Consider the following 11,683-nt stretch of genomic DNA (forward strand, 5'->3'; position numbering starts at 1 on the left):
GAATGTAAATACAGCTAATAAAGATAAATGGATTTAGCAGTACTGCCAGCGACGAATAGTAAATCTGATGTTTTTTAAGTTGCACGCTTTTATAATTCCTTGCATTTGATATAAAAAGCCTGTAAAAATTAAATTTACTAGAGCAAATGGAAAGAAAGTAATTAGATGAAACGGATGAAAGAATTAATAAGATATATAAATAATATTAGATAATATTTTCGAGAATTATTGAGATTAGTTCGTGTTAAATAAATTAAGACATTTTACAATCTAATTATTATACTTGAAAATTTTTTTATAATTTGTAATACATCACATAAAGAGTAACATTATTAAATGTAAGGGAAGTAAGGCGAAGGTAAATATATATTAATTTCATAAGTTTTCAATTATACATTACTGTTAACCTTTACACACTGAAATCGATAGCTTTCCATATAAAGGATTAAATTCTCAACTAGCACGCGAGTCGATTTTTCTTCGATTCGCTCGTGAAATGGGGTCTCCAGTGGCGGTATTGTGTATTCTGCTACTATGCCGCTTTCTCGCGAAAGTACACTAACCGAAGAGCGTATATAGTGGCGAAATCGTTCGAATCTCGTATTTTAAAGTATCATAGCATTTAAGATAAAATCAAAATGATAGAATCAATGCTCTAATATTAACGATTAGTAGCCAGGATTGATTGTCAGTTGACAACTACTAATTTCCAATTAAAATATTATCGAATAAGTTTCTTTTTAAGAATGTTAAAAACACGTGAAAGTTTGATATCAATCATTTTTAATGTTGTAACATGTAAGAGAAATTTCCAAAAGTATTATTTCTTATTTTTGTTCCATGCATAGTTTCTTATTTGTCTCATTCTGTTTGCGCGTTTTCTCTTGTTTATTAGCGGCATGTTTTTCGACGGAAGATTGAAAGTTGCCGAAGTCTGCTTCGCCGAAGAACGCCATGCGAAGAACTGTACGCGTGTGTGCATGGTGAGCAGGAAAATTTACTATAAATTGTGTGCCTGATCATCGCGAGTTTACTGCTTCGAGTAAAACCGTAGAATGAACACTGTGTATCTATTTTCAATAAAGCTATGTCTATTTTTAACGAGTAAGTTTTGTCCTATATCATATCTCTTGTATTGCAGAATGTAATAGCGAAATATATAAAATAAATATACTGAAATCTAAAATATAAAGATTTTTGCGATCTTGTTGCATTCACATTTTATTTACTTTTATTTATTTTATGTTTTCTCGCCTGGCGATTGGTATATGTACGATTTTGAACGCAAAATGTTTATCAATGCTTTGATCCCTAATTTATGATATTCACAAATGGGAGCTCATTAAAATTACATTAACCAACTTCGATTAGAACAGCTACAATACAGATTCGAACAAATTGCGTGATCAAACTATTCAAGCGGAACTAATGGTAGAATTGTTTGATCAATTAGTAACGCTCGCAAATCCAACCGCCCAAATCAAAGCATCAAAAACAGTTAACTTGCAATTATTACACAAGTAAGAATAATCAGTGTTTATTTCTTTCAAACGTTTGCAACGTGCGCAACTTTATTTTGTCGTTTTATTATTATTTTGTTTATAATTTCAGACTCGTGTTATTTATATATTTTGCTGGGTCCAAAGATTCAAGCGGTTTAAAGTCCGAGCTCGAAATTCAAAACTGTACGAATTGCTCGATCATCGGAAAACTTGGAGCATTAGCACTTTCGATCTCTGTTTACAATGGCACTGTGGCACTCACCTTTTTTACGAATTGGCAAAATCTTGGCGATCCTCGACGCGCCCGCGTAATCCAGATCTCGATCGAGGACTGCCGTCGTCGATTCAATATTCCGTTTTCCTCGCTCGCGCGCACCGTAACACCGATCCTTTCCGCTCTCCTTTTCCCAAGAGAGAAGGCTCTTTCTCTCTTAGCGGCACGATCCTAACCTCGCACTACACACTAACACAAGCACACGACTAACTGAACACGGACGCGAACGGAAATTCCCATCGATTCCCGTAACGTTGTCGTACTTGTCAAATCTCGACACTTTTGCACCACAGTTACTTAATCGCGACAATCAAAAACCGGAAAATTCAGCATCAATCCCGATCAACTCAATCTTCTTTCTCCGTTTGTCACACCTGGATCACTTAAGAAAGAACACTGAACTGATAATCCAAGCTCACTTCACACTCGTACTATTCATTGGAACTCGCCTCGGGATCGTTCTGAACATAGTTCGAAAGCGCCAAATTTTTGGTTAACTTCAACATCTTTTTTGCGCTGCTACAACTATGAAAAAAAGATATTTCATTATAAATTGATATAAAGATCGAAATCACGTTTCATTGAAGTTGGGTGAAGAATAACGACCGAAATTATTGCGTTGTCGATCCACGCGGCACCGAGTTGAATAAAGGGATTCGCGTACTCTACTACTCTCCTCTCGTTCGTTTTTGCTCGCTGTTTTTACCGAGATCGTTTACCTGTCACTGGCGAGTTCGAACTTTTCGCTCGGCTCGTGCGTATTACTCACGCGTTCGCGCACAGGCTTGCACCGACGGGCCGAAGAGACGCCTCTTTCGTTCGTAGTACGATCACCAGTCGAGTATGTTGCGGCGGCGACTTTGCGGCGGACCCGTCCGTCGACCGACGCGACTCGACGGGACCGGGACGGGACGAGACGCGACCGGAGGGCTTTCTCAAAATCGTCCATACGGCGGCGCGCTGTAGCAACGGCCGCGGGTTTTCTTGTCGTTGCCGCGGTTATAACGGGAGAGACGATGAGAGAAAAAAAACTGGGGGGAAAGAGAGCGAGTGTGCTGTGTACGAGAGCAATAACTACTTTTCAAAAATACCACGCACGCGGACCAATCGCGATACATGCGTACACGGCGATTCGGCGCGGCCGCGATACCACGACGAGCGAGAGCAGGACGGAAGGAGAAGAAACGAAGCCGTTACGCGCGCGCGCGCCTGCCCGCTTGTGCCCGTTCTCACTACGGATATACGTGCATACATACGACGTGCACGCGTGAACGGCCGCGAGAAACGTACGTTACGTTACGCGATAAACACAAATACTCACAAACACATGCACACGTCAGTCGAGTTCGTGATGACGGCGAGGCGCTGGCACGCTCGTCCATACAGACGCACGAAGAACGCGCGAGCGCCCGCGATCGTGTCACCGCTGCAGACGCGTACCGCGTCTCGCTCGCTTTCGCGCACGATAGCGACCAACCGGTGTCGGTCCAGAATAATCGCGCGCGCACACTCAGGCCGCGCCGGATTTACGAATGACCGGCGGCGAAGGGAACGGCAATTCCGAGCTTCGGGGAACAGCGTTACGTCCGGTTGAAATGTGACGCGAGCGAGCGAGCGAGCAAATGAGTGAGCGACCGACCGACCAACCGACCGACCGGCCGAGGTAACTTGAACTGAACGCTAGCGCGCCTACGGTAAACGAGATTAAACCTTCGTGCCGGTGGAGCCGCGGCGACGACCAATATGCGCCGACTTTTACGCAGACCGGCCAATCGGTGTGAAGTCTAACCTGGCGAACGGTTATCCCAGGTGCAGCAGTAAGGCGCCATTGCGTTGGCACATTACCTGCTTGAGGTGAGTGGAGAGGGGAGCGAGGTACGAGACGACGCGCGACGGACGCAGAGAGGGAGAGAGAGACAAAGAGTGTTTGGAGAAACGGCCGAATTACGCCGGACTTGAAAGAATTATATCGAGCACAGTGTTTGTGTTCTTTGCTGATCTTGGCGGTGATAGAAGCACAGCTCGCACCGAAGATATCAACGTCCGATGAAGGACTTCAAAGCGCTGTACATTTTTTTCGATCGTCCGAGACGTCGATATCGGATCGACGTGGGTGTTCCGCTTCTTTCATACACATACGCACGTACACGTATGCACACATACACCAAGCATGGCGACAGCCTATCTTTTAAACGCGCTCAGTATTTAATCTGACAATATGTCGGGAGAAAATAGAACTTGAATAAGAGCGGATTGTACGAAAGTAGATGCAATAATAAAAGGAAATTAAATAAAGAAATGAAATAATTTATATTGCATATCTTAAAAACAAATTGCCTAATAATATTACATGACTATACATGATATATTATATCATTTTATATTGATTATTTAATTTTTAATCTAGTGTTGAGTTCAATTAAATTAGTTTATATATATATATATATGTATATAACATATAGAATATACTCAAGATAATTGCATGTACTGATATAGCAAAGTAATAAATGGAAATAAATAAACGTATAAACTGGGTTACGAGTGCTGTTATTCAATATCTGAATATGTAATTAATAATGGAAATTACTATTAATTAATAATTAAATTCCTACTGAAGAAAACATATCGTATGGCAAAACATAATGAATAAATATTAATTTACCAATATTGACTGTATGCCAATTATTCTGTCACCATGTTTCTCTCACCGCGGTTGAATTAATTTAACAAATCTAAAATAAAGGAGGAAGAGCATTTATCACTCTAAAGCAAGTTTTAGAACAAGAAAAATGACGCCTATCTAAATCAAATGGAAGCGATGAAGCCTCAAGAAATGCGATGCAATAATAGCCACGAAGGCTATGCATAATGAAAGCGATATGGAAAAGAAAGATGAAAAGAGAAGTTACGAATATAATAAATCCCATTTTAGCTACCGTTACGAGTGAATTACTTACGAGAAAAGAAACCGGAATGAAAAGACTTCACATTTGCATTTTTCGCCGTCTTCATATCTATTAAAGAGATAGGATCGAGACGACATAGTGGTTGATAGCATAGGAAATTTATATTTAAAATAACATCTCTCTCGAATAACATTGAACGGCAAGTATGCTAACCGTTTAGACTAACTGCGAACCCGTTGTACACGATTACGCGTGTGCTTATGTTTTCGAATGACCGGTAGATTATCTCGGCTAGGCGCCTGGAGAGCGAAAGAGAGATTATTCGTTCAAGAAGTTGCAAGGTAACGCCGTTAGATCGACGGCATAATTCCCGCAGCAATCGATCTTGAGTTTTACGGCTCGATGCGCCGTAACTCGTTTCTTCATACCGCAATTTCGTAGATTCGATTCTGAAATCTGCTCGTGCAATGCCGATTCTTCCGCAGGGCATTCAATCATTTCTTATCCGAGCGAACGGACTTGGGAAGTCGCTACTCATTGTCGTTGATGTAATATTACTTTAGAATCTAACAGGGGGAAGAATGGCATGTTAAGTCTGAAAAATGTTAAGCTTAAAAATGAGCAATCGATTAAGCCTCTTATTGAATATATATTTTGAATGTAATATTATAGCGTGACACACGCTTAAAGAAATCCGTCTCATGATATTCATTCATAATAGGTCTGACAATTACGTCTATCACCTGCGAATGTTCGTTCTTGAAGCGCGGAAAATTGTGGTTTAACTATTTTAACAGGCACACAGTAGTTTTGGAGTGTAATCTTCAAACAATTGCCCGCAAACATGAGATACGACTGCAGCGGAAATGCTTTCAGTGTTATTCTTGAATTGAAGACAGTACTCGACAACGAAATACAATCTAAACTTTCTACAGGAAGCAATGCGAGTGTCAAACCGGAATAAATTTGGAAAACGGGAAAAACTTCGTCAACTTCAAAATACATTATTTCGTCCGAACTGTTTCATTAAAGATTATCCTACATTCCGAGCTCTTTGAATATGCGCAGCTATATATACATATATATTTTAATAATGCATGACAATGAAGTCGAATGCGAGCCGAATCTTTATACTGTTTAGCATAAACTTAGCATAATTTCACGCCATCAAAGGATAGCATTGCCATAAAAGGGAAAGTGCCGCTTTCTTAATGACATGCCAGTTATATTGTTTCCAGATGTCTACCCTATTGTGTCCCGTTGTGAACTTCCTCGTTCGTGTGCGAAAATTTTAACGCTAAGTGCACATTGAATCGCAGACGATGCTGCGACACGGAGGAAGCAGCAATAGATTTCTGCGTCTCGTTATTTTAAATTAGAGAGAGAGCTCGGAATTCCGAGAACGAGTGCACTAGCGAGTGTGGTACCTGTGTTATTCCTGTATTTATTTCAATCTGCTCACGGATGGATGCTAGATGCTGAAATATTCATTTAGAAGCATATATATTCGTTATATACACACACAGCATGTAACAAAAGTCATGAATTTTCTATTGCACAAAATATTAGAGAAATAGAAAATGGACAAAGAAAAAGTAATGTCGGTCTAAAAATTTCTAACAGAAAAAGCTTTTCCAAGCTGAGTTGAAGTGATGTTAAAAAACAATATATTTCATTTTTCAAAATTCCAAATAAACGCTTTGTCATAATTTTCATTTGAGATTCTTTGTTAACTATCATTGAAATATTTAACATTGAAACTAGAATTAATTTTTCTCAGGACATTAGATTTTACCATAATTCTTATTTGAAAAGTTATACGAAAGCGTTTTCTAATCGTGTTCTAATATTATAGTATTTTGAAAATATCGAGAGCTAACAGTGTAGTAATACGCAAGACCTACTTCGAGTTTCTATCTTATGACATGTTATATGGTGACAAGAACGTATCGCATTCTCGCTACCATCAGCAAAATTTAATGTCCAGCTATCACCTGTCACTTTCCTATCGATCCACTTCGACGCGGCTCATTCAATCGTCGCTAGGTAACGTTTCCATATGTAAAGCGAGAATTACAAGCGGATTGCAATTTATACAGAAGATCGTTATTCATTAAAGATATGTCATCCCACACGATATTCTATAATTAAAAAAAGATTACGTGACAACAAATTTCCGCTCTATCCTTTTGTGCTTTCTAAATATTCATAGATTCAATTTCTACAAAGCTCTGAGATTCTAAGACTCGACTAAGAGGTATCTGCAACACGCGCGATTGAGAGATTAAAGCATCTTTCCGGTGTCTTTACGACGTCAATCGGGGATTTACGAGCATTGCTCATCCGGCAGGTCGGAAGAAACATCTTCCTATTTCCCGAAGCGAATTCGAAACGATGATTGACATAGTGGCGTGTGGAATTTAATTGTAGAGACCAGTCGATTGCTCCTGCGAAGCCCCGCAACTCTTCACTAATTGGATCTGACAGGGGTGATGGAGGGAAGGGGAGGCCGGGGTTGGCCAGTAAATCGAATTAGCAGTTAGCTCGGTTATTTACCAGCATCAGACGATTCTCCGCGAGACACGTTCCGCTCAAGTGATTCTCGAGCTCCCTTGCTGCAGGACAGACGTCCTGCGGTGAAACGAGGCGCGGAATTGATCGGTAAAGACATTGTGCATCTCACGGGACGTGTTGTCTCTTGCTCTTATCCAATAAAAGCATCCCTCGAGCACGATTAGAGAGCAAAGTAAAAAGGAGAAAAAGATATAACATATGATAATGAAGAGACAACGCGAAAAAAATCAAAAAAATCCTCATAATCACGGCATGAAGTCTAAAGATTTTATATCAACTTTAGTGAATTCTTTACTCAATGTATCTAGATATAAATAAGTAAAGATATATGTGTTTTTAATCAAAGGTTTTGAAGAGAAGTCTCTATCCAAATCAAAATAGTTTCTCAATTGCAAATTTAGCCTTTAAAGTTGCTTCATATCCTGGGCGGTTACGAAGAGTTTCCTACGAACAGCACTTAACTGGCAACTATCTACTTGCGGTAAGCATGCCAGATAGTTTTGCCGGAAATTAATTGAGAGTCGCAAAATGCGCTGCGTCGCAGACCGGCGCGATTGAGAAGAAAATTCCGCAAACTTGTTCGTTACAAGTCACCCCCATCGCGATCGATCCAAGAATTCCATATGCATAGTACACATTACTAGCACCGTAGATTATCATCAAAAATATATGCGACATAAATAATTTGAGAAAGTTGTGTTTCCTTATCATAAACTACAAAATCTTGAATCAATCTCTTGCAAAAATACTAACGTAGAATCAGTAGATGAACATTCGATATCAAAATAATCACTGTATTTTTCTCTATATTTCTCTCATATTGTATAAAATTTTCTCAAAATTATAAAAACAATATAACAATACAATCAAAGCTATTATCAGAATTAACGATTATTTACTGATAATCGTGTTATTTTATTTTTTTAAATTTTAGATAATATAATTCTTAAACAAAATAAACGATATTCCCGAGATTTACATTTTATGCAACATTTAAAAAATAAATATAGGAAATAATATTTTCTCTCTTAATATAAAAATAAAACCATCTTTTCTTTCTCTTTTCACGCTTTTACTTCCATTTTAATAAAATTTGCTACATTTTGCGCACTTAAAATGAAATAAGTACACACTCGTGTTTTATAGACGTAAAGACGAAAAAATACAAGCAAATAAAATATAGCTAAAAAGCACACAGCTATCATCTTTAATTTATTTTTACATATTAATGAATGAATTCAAAAAATTAATGCATTGCATAAGTGAAAGAATGACAATTAAATTTGATCAGTATATATTTGCAGATTGTAACACGACCAACAGTTGCAATTTACGAGCATAGTTCTCAATTATCATTATTCCTCCAAAAATTACATTTCCTACTGCTAAAAGAAATGGCGTAAGTTTGAAAACGAATCTCAAACTGGAACTTTTGATAAAAAGAATCGTGGCTAATTTAAATGACGATTAATTACTCAGATTACGCGGCTCTCAGGAAATCGCGCGGCCGTATTTTCGGTTAGTCGCGAGGGAGAAACTTCGGTTGGAGAATAGTCGGAAATGTTCTGGGATTCTTCCCAGGATGACGCGCAATTAAAATAACGAAACACAACAGCTCTCACGTAATTCCTAAAGATCCATCTCTTCCCGCGGTTCGTACATTAATGAAGACATTACACCATGGTCTGTGCTTGACCTCGTATTTAAAAATAAGCAAATAAGAAGGTAAGAATATGAGACACTGTATAATGTAATCTTAACTTTCTACAGAAAAAATACATGTTTTGAATGTGTGATATTTCAAACAATTAGCATAAAATATTTAAAATTGTTCTTTGTAAAATTAAACTATCGCTATTCGAATCTAATTTTATACATGTTAGGTATATTCTAAATCTTTCCTTTACAAAAATCAAATTTTTATGACGCAACCTTAATTCTGCAATCAAAGTAAAAGAAAAAAATGTCAACAATGACAAAAATCATGATGTAATTTAATGTAACAGAATTTATCATCCATAAACAACAAAAGAAGTATTCAGATTCCAATAAATTGTCTTAAACATGTGCGAAATTTCTTTTAGGGAACAGTCACAATATTTTAAATTAATTTTAGATGTTTTATTGCTCGAACAGTATTGTTTTTCATTTTTGTTCAATCTTCAATATTGTAAATGACTATAAATAAAATTTTTCGTTCAAATTCATCTTAAAGTTTATAAGAGAGAAAAGATTTCAAAATAATAATTGCAATTGTAGTGGATGATCTAATAATGCCGGAGCGCATCTGATGCTCTTTGAAATTGTTTCGTAATGAATGAAGATTGTTAAAGCGAAATTGGAACTTTCTAAATAACACAGGATTCCATTTCTCGAATTATGTCTATAAAGTGAGCTTTGTCGCGTAAATTTGTACATGGCTATTTAACGCTGAAACGTAGCAAATTGAAAAAGAGAATTATTTTATAAATTTTTCTGCAATTTTGTTATATAAAATGTTAAAGCGAAATTGGAACTAAAGAGGCAATATATCCGAAAAAAATATCTCTCTAATCTTTTTTGTAACATTCTGTGTTAATTTTTTCTATAACATTAAAAAAATCTCTCTATATAAACTCGAAATAGATTTTTATTATAGAAGGCTAGTCATCAATATTTCACTTAAGAAAAAGAATAGATTACTGTGATTATATGATGCAACATAACGATATAAAATCAATATCAATAAAAAATTATCCATAATTTGAGATAAAATTACATATATCTCTTTTGCATTTTTTTGTATTCTTTATGTGCTTCTAGATATAATGTTTTTAGTACGAAATTCGCACTTCAGAGAGATGAATAAAAATGCTGACACGTGAATTTATAACTTTCGAAATATAAACTACTGAGAATGGAGGGTTTTCTACAAATTAAGTTAAAGATAGGATTTGACACATCGTGTGATGTATAAGCCAACAGAACCATGTCTTTAAAATTTAGTGACAACTATTCGTCTAGGCGCAAAACCGAGAGATATGTGTAATGTATATCATAAAGATAAGCCTGTCGTCAGAACAAATGTGAGTGCAGGTTCCATTGCAAGATATCAGAGCAACTGTATATTCTGTGACCATATACATGATATATACTATGCAACACACGAATGTCTTAACATTGGATGTACGAGATGCATTTGTCTCCCAGTATCTTTTAGAAGTTAAAAATATACATTAAAATTAGATACTCATGTATAATAATCATTTGTAAGTCGCCACAGAAGTAGATAACAAAAAAAATGCAAAAATTAATTTCTTTTATACCGCTTATTAAATCAAATATAAGATTAATGACGAAAATTTTAGAAAATATTTATTTTAATAATAAAATTGCAAGAAGCAATATATTGAAATACGGTTAATTATATTATAAAACAATCATAAAACAAATTATAAAACAACATATACATATCTAATAATAATATATTAATATATTAATTGCATATATTAATTGCATTTTTGTTGCATTTAAATGTGAAAATAACGTTCCGTGAAATATATGAGAATTTTAATCGTTCTAGAAATACAGAAACAGATCATCGATACAAAAATCGCAATATTAGCGTATAATAGCAATTATACACGATGTTTATACATTACAATGAACACAATATTTCCGATAATTTTTCGCACGTGTAAGATTCACTTTTAGATAGTAATATTTATGAAAAATGTCGACCGATTTAAATTCTGCTGTGATATTTTATAAATAACCACTATTGGAAATGTATCGAAGCACGATATTGCGATTTTCGAAGTATCAAAAGCACTGATCGCATATTTCACGCCGTATATATACTTGTTTGTTTTAGTTGTATTTTTCTATTTAAAATAAATATATAACTAATCTTTAGAATTATTTAAGAACAACTAATTTTGTGCAACTAAAACTTTACACAAAACTTCAATACAGATGTAAAATTTGAAATATTTTTATATAAAAAATAATCGAAATAATAAATTATTACGGAAAGTTCAATAATAGTTAATTCAATAATAGAATAATATGTAGGACATACCTGGCGATGATCGTATATCCATTGTATTTTGGTTGCGTTTCAACGAACAAAATAACCTCAGAAGTAAGGAACGAATTAGTAAACATGGAAGAAAGATATTAGTTGAATCTAGAAACAGAAATGAGTTGAATGAGTTGAATTAGAAGATTTGAAAGTTAAAGAATATAGCTCAATTGCAGAATGATGATATGTAAACACACTTGACGATGATTCCGATGATGTAGCCATAGTGTTTTGTTTTTACTTCGCAACAAAATAACCTCACAGATGCGGAAAGATTTTGATTGATTTTGAAGACACAGAAACAAATGATCGAAATGCGAAAACAACATATGATAGCGGCTATACTCAGCATTTATGTTACACC

At 35.9% G+C, this 11,683-nt stretch overlaps 1 protein-coding gene across 4 annotated transcripts in view; it reads right to left on the reverse strand.

The window, feature by feature from the left end:
- The window catches only part of ASPP (Ankyrin-repeat, SH3-domain, and Proline-rich-region containing Protein), a 62,640-nt gene extending 50,973 nt beyond the window's left edge, over positions 1-11,667 (reverse strand). Inside the window, exons 1-3 of one of the 4 annotated variants that reach the window (XM_067358862.1) lie at positions 11,517-11,667; positions 11,317-11,424; positions 1,765-2,301 (exon numbers count right to left, since the gene is read on the reverse strand). The gene's annotated coding sequence lies outside the window, so the exon portion shown is untranslated. Of the gene's footprint in view, positions 1-1,764; positions 3,637-11,316; positions 11,425-11,516 lie in introns of those variants that run through there. The other 3 variants (XM_012377882.2, XM_012377885.2, XM_067358861.1) reach the window with 3 other exon arrangements.
- Positions 11,668-11,683: the final 16 nt, after the last annotated feature.

This window comes from Linepithema humile, chromosome 7, assembly GCF_040581485.1.
Source record: "Linepithema humile isolate Giens D197 chromosome 7, Lhum_UNIL_v1.0, whole genome shotgun sequence".
NCBI classification, from domain to species: domain Eukaryota; kingdom Metazoa; phylum Arthropoda; class Insecta; order Hymenoptera; family Formicidae; genus Linepithema; species Linepithema humile.